Source organism: Cydia splendana, chromosome 12, assembly GCF_910591565.1.
Source record: "Cydia splendana chromosome 12, ilCydSple1.2, whole genome shotgun sequence".
In the NCBI taxonomy this organism is placed as follows: domain Eukaryota; kingdom Metazoa; phylum Arthropoda; class Insecta; order Lepidoptera; family Tortricidae; genus Cydia; species Cydia splendana.
Window position 1 is genome coordinate 19921750 of NC_085971.1, and position 14772 is coordinate 19936521.

General features: G+C 36.8%; 1 protein-coding gene and 1 long non-coding RNA gene across 2 annotated transcripts in view; both read right to left on the reverse strand.

Moving 5' to 3' along the window:
• The window catches only part of LOC134795733 (uncharacterized), a 180597-nt gene that overhangs the window by 142272 nt on the left and 23553 nt on the right, over positions 1-14772 (reverse strand). The window lies entirely within an intron of this gene.
• LOC134795623 (uncharacterized) lies at positions 626-2576 on the reverse strand. Its single transcript, XR_010144831.1, has 2 exons — positions 2503-2576; positions 626-2229 (listed from the first exon to the last, which is right to left on the reverse strand). It is a non-coding gene; the product is annotated as an uncharacterized LOC134795623 (long non-coding RNA).

The window sequence follows — 14772 nt, forward strand, 5'->3', positions numbered from 1 at the left end:
AAAGAAATAAAAAGGCAAACTTTTTTTTTTCGTGAAATTACGATCAACTTTGCTGAATAGATGGATGTGTACAATGCAATTTCGTATGTCCTGAATAAGGTTAGTTAATTATACATATATTTACATAGGTATTGTAGAAATTGTGTTTTAATTTTTGACAAAAAATAATTCCATCACATCATACAATAGTTTTTTTGTACTAGATAATCCAATTCGACCCTGCCCGTAGTTATGTCTGGAAATAAAAAAAACATAAGTCAGTCACTTACTTGCTTACTTTTCTCTTTTTTATTTAAAACCATAAACATAATTAAAATCAAACTTACAATAAAAGGTATCCTAAAATTAAAACTACCTACAAAACTAAAACTAATACCTAAAAAATATATACAAATAAAACAGCATGGGTGACCTAGCCCAATATGTATATATGTAATATGTTCTAATTTAAGAGTCCTTACTCCTACAGACGAGCGTATTTTGCAAAATGCTTCCTTTTTCATTTAAGATTACGACGTAACTATTAGTATTTATTCAAAAACTGATAACGTACTTAAATAATCATTTCTTAAACTAGGGGCTGAAAACGTTCAAATTTTCATTTTCTCTTTTTGAACCTAAAATAAATGAGTTTTCTTAGGAGTCTTTTTCAAATTTTGCAGTGAGAAGGGTCGTTTCGGTTCTCAATTTTGCAGTAAACAAGAATCATTTGGTACATGAATGATTACAATTCAACTCACCATATCTTGTACGAGGGGCTGACATGCTTGAAAATCGAAGATTCATTTTAAAATATTGATAAAAAACCTTCCGAGTTTTCTTCATTTTTTTGGTGAAAACAGGGTTACATTACATTTTTTTATCGCAAATTGGACTTATATTTTGCCCCAAAAATAATATTTTATCAAATTGTAACTTTATGTCTACTCATAAAAAAAAATCATAACTATAGGACCTACCTAGCCGTAAATCTATATTTTTTTAAAGACGTATAAATCACGCTGCACCGACACCGCGCGCTCAGTCTCCGCCGAGTGCGCTTAGGGGACGGACCTGTGCTCGACCGTCAGGCGTTCGTTGCTTTCGTAACCATCGAGAGAGTTCCGAGAAGTGCTGTATACTATGATTAGAAAATCTTGATCCAAGGGTGTACATTTTTTACACCATATTTAATTTTAACAACCGACTCTCGCTTATGTGATAGATTTTCAGTGTTACTTGAATTCTGGTTAGGGTTTGCATTTTTATTATACCCGGACGACCTGGATGATGTCCAGGTTCTCATGATGGAGTCAGGAATGGTCACCGAACTCCTAATCTACTCATCATAACTCCATCGTGTTTGGGCTCAATAGATTTTCCTTGACGAACACCATCGATCTAGATGAGGTCCAGGTTCTCATGATGGAGTCAGGAGTTGGTCACCAGAACTCCTAATCTACTCATTAACACTCCATCGTGTTTGGGTTCAAATGATTTGCCCTGACGAGCACCATCTATCTAGATAAGGTCCAGGGTCATGAGACCCTTCTGGTGACCAACTTCTGACTCCATCATGAGATGGTCACCAGAAGTCCTAATTTACTCATCATAAGTCCATCGTGTTTGGGCTCAATCGATTTGCCTCGACGAGCACCATCTATCTAGATGAGGTCCAGGGTCATGAGACCCTTCTGGTGACCAACTCCTGACTCCATCATGAGATGGTCACCAGATGTTCTAATCTACTCATAATAACTCCATCGTGTTTGGGCTCAATAGATTTGCCCCGACGAGCACCATCGATCTAGATGAAGTCCAGGTTCTCATGATGGAGTCAGTAATGGTCACCAGATGTTCTAATCTACTCATAATAACTCCATCGTGTTTGGGCTCAATAGATTTGCCCCGACGAGCACCATCGATCTAGATGAAGTCCAGGTTCTCATGATGGAGTCAGGAGTTGGTCACCAGAACTCCTAATCTACTCATTATCACTCCATCGTGTTTGGGCTCAATCGATTTGCCTCGACGAGCACCATCTATCTAAATGAGGTCCAGGGTCATGAGACCCTTCTGGTGACCAGCTCCTGACTCCATCATGAGATGGTCACCAGATGTTCTAATCTACTCATCATAACTCCATCGTGTTTGGGCTCAATAGATTTGCCCCGACGAGCACCATTGATCTAGATGAAGTCCAGGTTCTCATGATGGAGTCAGGAGTTGGTCACCAGAAATCCTAATCTACTCATTATCACTCTATCGTGATTGGGCTCATTAGATTTGCCCTGACGAGCACCATCTATCTAGATGAGGTCCAGAGTCATGAGACTCTTCTGGTGACCAACTCCTGACTCCATTACGAGATGGGGTCAGGAGTTGGTCCCCAGAAGTCCTAATCTATTCATCATAACTCCATCGTGTTTGGGATCAATAGATTTGCCCCGACAAGCACCATCGATCTAGAATCTAGATGAAGTCCAGGTTTTCATGATGGAGTCAGGAGTTGGTCACCAGAACTCCTAATCTACTCATCATAACTCCATCGTGTTTGGGCTCAATAGATTTTCCTTGACGAGCACTATCGATCTAGATGCGGTTGATAGATTATTAATATTATTTTATTTTACATACATACTTACAAATAAAGCTTCATTTGCTTCCCACAAGGATCAAGTAAACCTTATAAATCAACTTCGTTCTAAATAAAAACCGGCCAAGTGCGAGTCGGACTCGCACACGAAGGGTTCCGTACCATTATCTATAAAAACGGTCACCCATCCAAGTACTGACCCCGCCCGAGCCCGACGTTGCTTAACTTCTATCAAAAATCACGTTTACAACAGTATGGGAGCCCCACTTAAATCTTTATTTTATTCTGTTTTAGTATTTGTTGTTATAGCGGCAACAGAAATACATCATCTGTGAAAATTTCAACTGTCTAGCTATCTCGATTCGTGAGATACAGCCTGGTGATTGACGGACGGACGGACGGACGGACAGCGGAGTCTTAGTAATAGGGTCCCGTTTTACCCTTTGGGTACGGAACCCTAAAAACGGAGATACTTCTGTTTTAGACATAAAATCGAACTTCAGAGAGTTCAGTAGTTGTTACTTGCAGGTACTCTCGAATTTATTGTCATTATACAGGGTGGCCATAAAATAAGTGCTTTTCCGCTGCTGGCAAGAAAATGGTTGCTGGAAAAAAAATTACCCTCCCATAGAAAATGGACTAGACAAAATGTATGAAACAGCCAAATTTTTTTTTCGCGATTTCGGGGTTGGTCCCATCGCGGTTCGCGGTTGCTTAGTTCAGTATAATCCCTAAACCTCCCTGGCAACGGGAATGCACTTATTTTTGGCCACCCTGTATATATTATTATTTAATATAACCTTATCTTTAAAACATTTAATTATTCAACTTCCTTGGTGAACTGACTTGAATAAGTTACTTGACTTCGTGGATGAACTTGTCACAATAATTCCATGACATACAGAGGTAAACAATGGGTGCATTACATTTGTTATAATTACTTTTCATATATTATAGTTTGATATATCGTTATTTTGAATAACGTAATAAATGGCATACTACCGTAATACCTAATTAACGGTATACATAATGTTATTATTGGTATAATGGTCATAAGGTATATTTACACTTCGTCTAATATACATTGCCATAATTATTATATACTCTAAAGCATATTATTTGTTATAACAAGTGACATCACATAATTATTTATATGGCATAATAGTTGCATGACATAAATGGGTTAGGTTAGGTTGAAACTGCGACTCCGCATAAACGAATAACTACCTAACAAAAGGACGGTTAGGTTAGGTTAGAACTTTGACCCTCCGTAGAACAAAATACTCTAGGAAAAAAAGTGGTTTAGGTTAGGTTTGAACTGCGGCCCCGCAGAACGAAAACCGTGAAAAAATTGGTTAGGTTAGAACTGCGACCTCCCTAGAATAAAATAGCTAGAAAAAGCAGTAGTGTGCGTACTAGTTATAAAAAGTATGTAATCCTTTACGTTATCAGTAAATGAAATATGACAAAAAATTTTATACAATATTGTATTTATACTTGATAAAATTGTATGAAGTATTACGTTATACAAAACTATAATATAACAAATGTCATTATAATATATGTCTATATACTATTTGAAAATTATATTACATTAGGCATAATATCAATGACAGTTTAGATGAAATCACAATATAATAAAGGAAACGTATAATAAAAATTACATTATAACATACAATAATATATCAAGTGGCGTTATAACAAATGTATGATAGTTTTTTTATAATTATATTAAGCATTACACACCCGTAAACAATCATTATTTTTTACTCGTCGTTGGTTATATGTGACGTTCCACGGGAAAAGGTACCTTATGAGGGTTTCTAGTTTCGGAGATATTAAATGTTTTGTAAAGAGGTGAAAAAATGCTCAATTTTTTTTTATTGTGTGATCTGAAACCTTAATGCGTAACGTTTGTTTACCTGTTTTTATTTTTGTTATAAGTTACTTATAAGCCTAGTAATGTCGTCTCAGAGTTTAGTAGAAAAGGTACCTTATGGAAAAAAGATTGAAAATTCCCAAAAAAACTAGTCAATACGGGGAAAGAAGTTTGGTAGAGAACTGTATTAGCATTCTGCAAAACTAATTTGATAATTTCAGTTCTGGTTGGGGCGCCTCGCAAATATTATAACCGTACATAGACCGACATCACAAATCCAAGTAGACTGCTATTATACCAAAGTTACTCTCGTCAAGTCTTTCTTAACTAGAATAATGTTCATTTGGTTTGGTCGCATGCAGTAAATCAGCCATTGGTTTGCTGAAAAATGCCAATACCCGACGCATTACCTTATGGAATATCTGAGGTCATTGAACCTCAATGCCGCTTATCTTCAATAGCAACCGAAATATATTATTGATAAGAAATAGACGATTTATACCATCTTAACCCCAAAATATTATTAGTTTATCCTAACTGTTCCATCATCATCATGCCTCATCATGTAACTTGACCACAAGGTACCTTTTCATTACATACAAATTATTGGTCTTTTTTAAGATTATTATGACGAAGAACTAATTAAATTGGGGGCAGTTTAATGTAAATTAATATTTTCTATTCATAAAAGATAAACTATAATATGATTGATATTTTGTAGTGATGTATTATTAGATTTATTTCCATAAGGTACCTTTTCGTAAATGTATGGAGCAAATACTGTTATTGTTATGTAAGTTTAAAGTGGCATAAGGGGTTAAATATAGTATTTAGTTGGGGTTTTAGGATTTATTTCATTTGAATGACAGAATTTCTTTCATATGTGCTCAGAAAAATTGATTGTGTGTCACATTAAAAGTAAAAATATTCAATTTTGTGATTTTATATGAAAAAGTCAGAAAATACATTTTCACCTCTAAATCGGTATTGTTTTTTGCTTAAACTGTCTGTCAGTGTCGTTTTCTAATAGATAAATTTTAAATCTTGAGAGCTCATTGCAATCAATCGTGAAAATGAAATAAAACTTTATTTTCAAGAGATTGGTTAGTATACACATAAATCAGTTGATATCAAAAGTTTCTATTTGCATTACAGAACAAGTCGCAATATTTTTTTAATCTCAGATATATAAGGCATTATTATTTGTAGTCAACTATGTAACTTACTTCAGGAACATAGTTTTTTAGGCGGCTAAACTTAAAACTTCTCTATCGTAAAGTTGCTCATTTCACAACATTATTTTCAAAAAATCATATCTCTGTAACTACGCAACCTAGAAGGTTGATCTTTTGTGTTATCGATAGGTTATTTATTGTAGATTACTGGGGTATGCATAACTCCATACCCGCCATAAGGTACCTTTGACCGTGGGACGTCACATATATTATCTCATCACATATACTCTATTGACTACTACCATGCTTATAAAATAAAATACAGAGTGCCAATATAACGTTAAAATAAATTTACTTGCAAATTAAATTGAAAAGTATCAAAATTATTCTTGTCTGCGTTGAAACGCGCTTAGCTTTGCCGGCGCTCGCGTACCGAGCGCTAACGCCATCTATCGAGTGTTATTTCGCAAAATCGGTGAACGCTCTAAGGAATAAGGGCTCTTATTACGTGTACGACCAACCTTAAAAAGGCACTTGTCAGCCTGATCGACCCAAATAAGGACTCGCTGCATGACATCACTTGCTAATTGTAGGCGTAGGCGCATGCTTCTCAAAATAATAATGACGTAAGATCCATGCAATTGTTAGGAGGTGTGTACGTTTGGGCATAAAGATCGTTGCAGCCTTAAAGTTAGAGTGGCTTAGGTTCGAATTAAAAATGACTTAAGTTCTTATATAACGTTAAGCTTTGGACGTTTTTGTAAATGAGGTAGTAAGTTAACTGGCCTTAGATATGATTCGTTTCGCTTCCGTAGGCGAATTAACTATACTTAGTTGGTTTTTGAAAGTGTATGTATTTGAAAGCCTATATGTGACGTTCCACGGTAAAAGGTACCTTATGGCGGCTGGCGCTTACGTCGCATAGCACCGTAATAATATTGGCGCGGCGTTAATAATAGCGTAAGGGCCAACCGTCATAAGGTACCTTTATCCGTGGGACGTCACATATTTGAGAAGCATTGGTGAATACGTATGATTTGCCGGATAAAGGTCGGTTTTTAGGGTTCCGTACCCAAAGGGTAAAACGGGACCCTATTACTAAGACTCCGCTGTCCGTCCGTCCGTCCGTCCGTCCGTCCGTCTGTCCGTCCGTCTGTCACCAGGCTGTATCTCACGCACCTAGACAGTTGAAATTTTCACAGATGATGTATTTCCGTTGCCGCTATAACAACAAATACTAAAAACAGAATAAAATAAAGATTTAAGTGGGGCTCCCATACAACAAACGTGATTTTTGACCTAAGTTAAGCAACGTCGGGCGGGGTCAGTACTTGGATGGGTGACCGTTTTTTTTTGCCGTTTTTTACATTATGGTACGGAACCCTTCGTGCGCGAGTCTCGCACTTGCCCGGTTTTTTTATGTACAGACACTGAGCTTGCCAGACACCGCACCTGTGCATTTTTTTTCTATGCAGTTTAACAGAATGATTTTATACAGTTTCCAATTTTACTTTTGTCAGTTTTAAGGTACTGATAATCTTGAACATTCGAGCAGAACAACGAGCACGGCGAATCGTTCTACGTACGCTAGTAGGTAGGTACATTCTTCTGTTCCCGAGAATGACGCAGAATGATCAAGTCTATCAGCACCATATATGTTATGTTCATACCTAAGATGATTATTCAAAATTTCAACAGGAAAATAACAAATGAACATTGAAGTTGTTTTTAAGCAATTACTCAAAAACTGAATCGTAAATCACAGTAAACAATAACTGGAAACATCTGTTTATTCATTTAGTAAACAAGACCTACGTAAATTCCTTTATAATTTCGGAATATCACGAGGCACATTAAAACGTACAACGTAAATCCAAAAATAATATTTAACACCCATTACGTTCCATAAAGTTGATGGAATCTCGTAAAATGCGTATGCGACTTCTAAAGGCTCGTCCACAATGTTACCTCCCTTTGCCTATCCGATTGCATCCATCTAAAGGAGCAACTTAATCTAAATACATATTTGGCAGAAGCACCAGTCTTGCGAAAGCGACCTGATGTCTTCCAACCCTGAGGTGAAACTGCACATTGGTATTGTTCTGGTTAAACCACAAAACTTTGTTCGGAATCTGACTTTGACTTTGAGGGGGTCTGGCGTCCGCGCGGGTACGTATCTGGTGCAAAGGTTGTCCAATCGCCATTCAACGTGGTAACGCGGCTATGATGTGATGTGCGGGTGTGATGAGTACCTTTGCGCCGGGGACAACTCGGGGTAGGGGGAGACTTTTTGACTAGGCTTAAGCTAAGTCTTGATTTATTATTGAATTGTTATATTTTTGTATTGACATGGTTCGGAATTCCAGATATTATGGATTTATAGGTAAGTTTAGTGGCTATAACAACACTCACACTATAACTGGCCAAAGATTTACGGATACAGTCAGATGTCATCACGGCCTGTCAGCTTCATTTGACTATAATGCGTACCCGCATAACTGTCTCTAGATTTTAGATGCGCCAATTCCTGTCACCGCGCGATAATAAAAGACGGCTGTTTATCGTTATCGACGCGATATACACGACCAAAACAAAAGTCCTTAAATTCTAAACTACAGTGTAAACGCGCTCTTAGTTTGCGCGAACGACCGGTCGATTGCATTTTGTTTTTGGAAACTAAATTAGTTTTCGACACAAACTTGCACTTACTCTGCACTAACGATGTTGTTGTTTTCGCGTGTGTACAAAGGTGAATGCAAATGTACTAACCCGACTGATGGTAAACAGTTATTGTAGCCAATATTAGGCTCTTAGATCAGGGGCCCGTTTATCAAAAGCTGGTCTTGTAATACAAGTGGAAGTCCCTTTCTAACAGAAGCTGTCAAAAAGTGACATCCGCTTGTATTAGAAGCTACAAGCTTTTCATAAACGGGCCCCTGGAGGGTGTGGCTTAAGGCGCTCTTATACTCGAGTTTTACGTTTTCAAGGGGGTGAAGCAGATGCGTAGTAGAACGGGCAGGCGGGCGCCCGCGCGGCGCACCGCACCATTCCCGCGCAGCACGTCTACGTCCTTATTCTGACGACATCGGTATTCTGAATTGTCAGTTCTGGGATTTTTTCCGGCAATTAATATTGAATAAGATTTATTAGCAAATTCGAATTTTGATGAGTACTTCATGAAATTAAAAATGGTAGTAGGTAAGACGGTGAGTGTAAATAATTATTAATTATATACAATATAAGTGTATACCGCGACAAACTGAGAATCTAATCAAATGATACCAAATTATTATGAGACAAAAAATAGTACTTACTAATAGACATTAAAAATGTAATAGAGCTAAACCAAGAAAAATCTGCAACGATTTTGATTGCACACGCAGTGCAAGTGTTATTTTAAACGTCAATCTTCTATGAAATTATGAATAACACTTGCACTGCCTATGCTATCAAAATCGTTGCAGACTTGGTCTAACTCTAGCAGTCAATTTCGGGCAAGTAGGTAGTGAAAATAAGGAAGAATACTAGCAAAGCTAAGATAATTTGTGGGACTATTGAGTTATGCATAGCTCCAATAAGTACATAAAATTAGCTGTCTTCACAAGAAAGAATTATAACAATTTATAACTCTAACTGTAATACTTACTATTTTTCTAATTTTGAATTGACGAGTAAAAGTCAAGCATTTAAAGATTGTAATGACAAAAAACACTTCTACTTCGACATTCGAGTTAGTTAATAGCTCAAGAAAATAAAAAAAATCTGCGGAAATAATTCGTATAATTTTGAAAATTGGCACAGTTATACCTTGTGGTGTCCAGATAACCATACTTAATGTCCTCGAGCTTAGCGGGTGTGCTGAGGGTGTAGGGGGGAGGGGGGGTGAAGGTCCCTTTTTTAGTTTTTCGTAAATAACTCGTAAATGGTGGCCAATATAAAAAAATCTTGTTAAACGTTAATAATCTACACAAAATTTTGTACAAAAAAGATTCAGTACACTTTTAGCAGGGATCAAAATTTAAAAAGATAATAAAGAGAGAAAGTTAATTATATTAAATTCTAAGGTTCCTTGTTTTTAGTTTTTCGTTAAGAATTTGAAAAGTGTGACTCATAGCAAAAAAAATCTTATACATAAATAATAAACATAAAATTTCCTACAAGAAACATGTAGGACACTTTTCGCTAGGATCAATATTAAAAAAAACCGGGCAAGTGCGAGTCGGACTCGCGCACGAAGAGTTCAGTACCATAATGCAAAAAAAAAACGGAAAAAAATGCAAAAAGAAAACGGTCACCCATCCAAGTACTGACCACGCCCGACGTTGCTTAACTTTGGTCAAAAATCACGTTTGCTGTATGGGAGCCCCACTTAAATCTTTATTTTATTCTGTTTTTAGTATTTGTTGTTATAGCGGCAACAGAAATACATCATCTGTGAAAATTTCAACTGTCTAGCTATCACGGTTCGTGAGATACAGCCTGGTGACAGACGGACGGACAGCGAAGTCTTAGTAATAGGGACCCGTTTTACCCTTTGGGTACGGAACCCTAAAAAGACAAAGCAGCGGGTAAGTTGTTATTTATGTATGAGATTTTTTTTGCAATGAGTCATACTTTTCAAATTATTAACGAAAAAAAACAAACAAGGAACCTTAGAATTTATTATAATTAACTTTCCTTCTTTATTATCTTTTTAAATATTGATCCCTGCGAAAAGTGTACTGAATCTTTTTTGTACAAATTTTTGTGTAGATTATTAACGTTTTACAACATTTTTTGATATTGGCCACCGTTTACGAGTTATTTACGAAAAACTAAAGAAAGGGACCTTAGAAGTGATTATAATTGAATTTCCCGCGTTAATATCTCTTTGAATATTGATCCTAGCAAAAAATTGTACTAAATCTTTCTTGTAGGCAATTTTATGCAGATTACTTATGTAATAGAATATGTTTTGCTATGCGCCACCGTTTAAGAGTTATTTACGAAAAACTAAAAAAAACCGGGCAAGTGCGAGTCGGACTCGCGCACGAAGGGTTCCGTACCATAATGCAAAAAAAAAACGAAAAAAAAGCAAAAAAAAAACGGTCACCCATCCAAGTACTGACCACTCCCGACGTTGCTTAACTTTGGTCAAAAATCACGTTTGTTGTATGGGAGCCCCATTTAAATCTTTATTTTATTCTGTTTTTAGTATTTGTTGTTATAGCGGCAACAGAAATACATCATCTGTGAAAATTTCAACTGTCTAGCTATCACGGTTCGTGAGATACAGCCTGGTGACAGACGGACGGACGGACGGACGGACGGACGGACGGACGGACAGCGAAGTCTTAGTAATAGGGTCCCGTTTTACCCTTTGGGTACGGAACCCTAAAAAGGGTCCTTTAATATCAAATATCTCACTTCCGGTCAAGAATTCGATCAAGCAACCGGCAAATTCGGATTCAGCGGGGTCTAATTAGGTTAAAAAACCCGGTTGCCAAAAAGTAATACGATTTGCCAGGCGAAATCGATATTATGAAAAATATGACCAGTCTAAAATATTTGAATCCTGTATATCTATGTTTAAAAATTATTCAATTTGATTAATTTTATAGCCTTTTAAAATATGTTTACACAATTTATCAATCGTGACTGAATTCCGGATTGGTTAGATGGGTGTGTGCCTTTGCTGCCCAACTTGTTATAAAGTGACAATATGACGGACGAATGTCTGAAATGTCATCGTATTTAAGAATTATTTAGCTTTTCTTTGTAAGCATGTTGAAAAACATTGTGTGTATAACATATTTGCATATTTATACTGTGATTACCCATTTTATGAAACGTCCGCTAAACTAGCATAGGTCCGACGCCGACAGTGGTCACGGGCGTACTGGCGTGAGGAATGGGCGCAAGGTATTGCCGCGTAGGGTGTAATTTAGTAAGCAAAATGTTGAATTCATCAAATGATGAATGAAAACATTAACGTTTCGATAAAAGGACAAGCAATAATGAAGATTTACTTAAAAGCTATCGACTGAAGTAAGTTTCATATACATTTTTGTCGTAGTACTTCTAACATAAGGAAATAAAGACAGTGTTAGGCATGTTTTCAACTTAAGATTCTATCGAGAAAATTATGAGCCGTCGTGTTTCTGACAAGCAATAACGTAGTTCAAGGACTGAAGTTATACATACTAGAAAATAATGCATGAAATCCTTGTAAAAGTCTGTAAATATGGTGACAAAAAAGCGCATTTTACTACACACCGCGCCTTAAGAAAGTATAATTTTTTGTCTGTTTTAGGTAACAAGGTAGAGAAGCATTGGGGCAAGAGAAACACTTGTAGGGAACTATTAAACTGTTTATCTTACCCCAATGACCTAAGGTAGGTACTTTTGTTACGGATACTTTAGATAATGAGATATTAAAAAAACTTTCAGTGTTATCCTGGGACACTGACACTTTAACATGCAAGACAGGCGTTTGTAAACAACGCAGTTGGCCAGGATCCAAAGGCTTGTCCTCAGGATAATGTGAGAAATCACGAAAATAGCATTTAAAGCGTTTACTTAGAATGCATTTAATCCTGTTGTGCTGGAATGCTTAGCAAAGTCTAGTATGCTAGAGTCAAGTTTAATGTACCTAAGAGATATTTGTATACGTATTGTTTCGAGATATTTCATTCTTTACACGACCCTCTACTGGGTACTAGTACAAGGGGGTTTTGTGCTAATGTCCCCAGTCAACATGCAATATTAGACAGTCTAAAAGAATATTACCTACTGTGTTTGCAACCTAATTGCCAAGACTCATTCATCATCACTACACCTTATAAAACAAAGTCCCCTGCCGCGTCTGTCTGTTTGTGTGTTTGTATGTTCGTGATAAAACTAAATTCTACTGAACAGATTTTCATGCGGTTTTCACCTAAGAATATGAGTGATTTTTGAGGAAGGTTTAGGTGTATAATTTGTTAACCCGTGCGAAGCCGGGGTGAGTCGCTAGTTACGTATAAAAAAGATGTTAGTAATTAGACGTAGGTACATACATGTATGTATAATATTAGTTAGTCAGAAAATACGTATTCAATCTAATTTACACGACTCCATATTAACGAAAACTAATATAAGTTGTTATTTCAGAATGACGTTTAAAAACCAGTGTAACGAGTCAATTCAATACCATTTATTTTCTCATATAATAGTTTACTAATTTTAACGCTTATACGGTAATTAAGAGATAAGACACATATTAATAAATTAAAATTACGATTTTATGGCGACGGCGACGGCTAGGTTCTATTCTTAAATATGACACAACCAAAACAACAAAGAAACATAAAACAGGCTATACACATCTCAACAGACATTCATTCAGTTAAATATTTCAGTCAAAGAAAAAACCATAGCATAATTCTAACATAATGTTACCGTGTCTGTTAGATGGATACTATAGTAAGTGTGCCAAGGTCCAGTCATTCATAAACCTAGCCATGTATCAGTGTGTTTACGACTTGTGATACTTTTATTGCTACTACCATTTTTATGTAACGTTTATGTTTGATGTTTAGCCTAGAAAAAATGTGTAAATAGTCATCATAAAGTCCATATAAATTATACAAAAAAAAAATCAAAAATCGTTTATTTGTCCAACACAGGTAAAATAGTACATAAGTAGAGGTTTTATAATATTACTGTTGTATCACTATGTTGTTTTCTAAGCAGGTATATCTTGATAAAAATTATGTAAAAAGGTACCTGTACGATTTTATTTAGGTAAACCAAGTTTTGGTTAGATTTAATAGAAAAAAAATATATGAAAAACTGGGATATCCTAACAGAAATCCGGACATCATCTGAAAAATCCTGACATAACAGTAATTATTCCAAAAACCGTGTTTAGTTAAAGGAGCCCACTGATTAACAGTCCGCCGGACGGCCTGTCAGTTGTTCGGAACTGTCAAAATTTTCGGCGGACTGTTAATCAGTGGGCCCCTTAAGTCACCACCATATGCTGTAGTGACAGCATAACCTTCATGTCCTCTGCCCAACTTTAAACTTTTGGCTAGTCCATAATGATTAGTTGATCTTTTTACAAAAACCCTAACACTCGCCAAGTCTAGCATCCTGACAAAAGACCCAAAATCCTGACATATCAGGGTGATCCTCGCGTATGGCAACCTTCGAGCAACACGGGAAGGGAGACGGCATTCGTACTATTTCCCCTCTGCCGAAGCATAGGGACAATTGTACCTATGGCGATGCATGTAGTGACTCATCCGTACACAAAACGAGATCGAGGTTTTATATGTAGTGAGTGAAAAGTGCGACTGTGTGCACGTTTCCCCCCGCAAAAAATGACAGAATGATTTGTACGGTAAGATATCGCTTGGGTACCCTTCCGACATGTCGGAAGCCGGCGTTGCTCGAAGATGGCAACCCTATTCGTATATGACATCTATTTCAGTACATTAGTTACAGAAATAAACAACCTACCTAAATTAAGCGCTAACAAGAACCTACCAAAGTGGGGCAGTAGGCAGTAACTACGTCTAAGTATACGCAGGATTCAACCCGTTCTTAATGTATTCGTTGCTTTATTAGGACTGGTCCGGTGACCCACACGGCGAATCAGAAACGGGTTAGCATTTGCAAACTTGCTTCGAGGTTTTTGCTTTCAGCTAATGTTGCAGATTGATTCTGGGCTTATCATCTTATTCGCGAGCGTTAGTAAGTAGTCGAAGAAATTAGGGATGTACCGACTAGTCGCCGACTAGTCGGGAAAGCCGACTATCCGGCCACATTTGTAGTCGGCGATTAGTCGGCGACTAGTCGGCACTTTATTAGTGAAAGAACAACAGAAAAAAAAGAAATCATCAGTCAATATTTACCATATGTTTTATGTTTATTTTACTAAAATACCTATTCAGGGTGCATACGAAAACTATTGTTCATATAATTGACCGTTTGATCGTTATCATATGAAGGTGGGATGGTGTTTTCCTCTACAGGGGGCCGATTTTTGAATTTCGGCCGCTAGATTTCGTGTATTTCGTTCAATAATATCTCCACTGCTAGGCATTTAAATTCTACGAATAGAATTGAAAACGAGTGGTCAATGCCACTCGATTCCAAATTTCTATCGCTCGTATTTC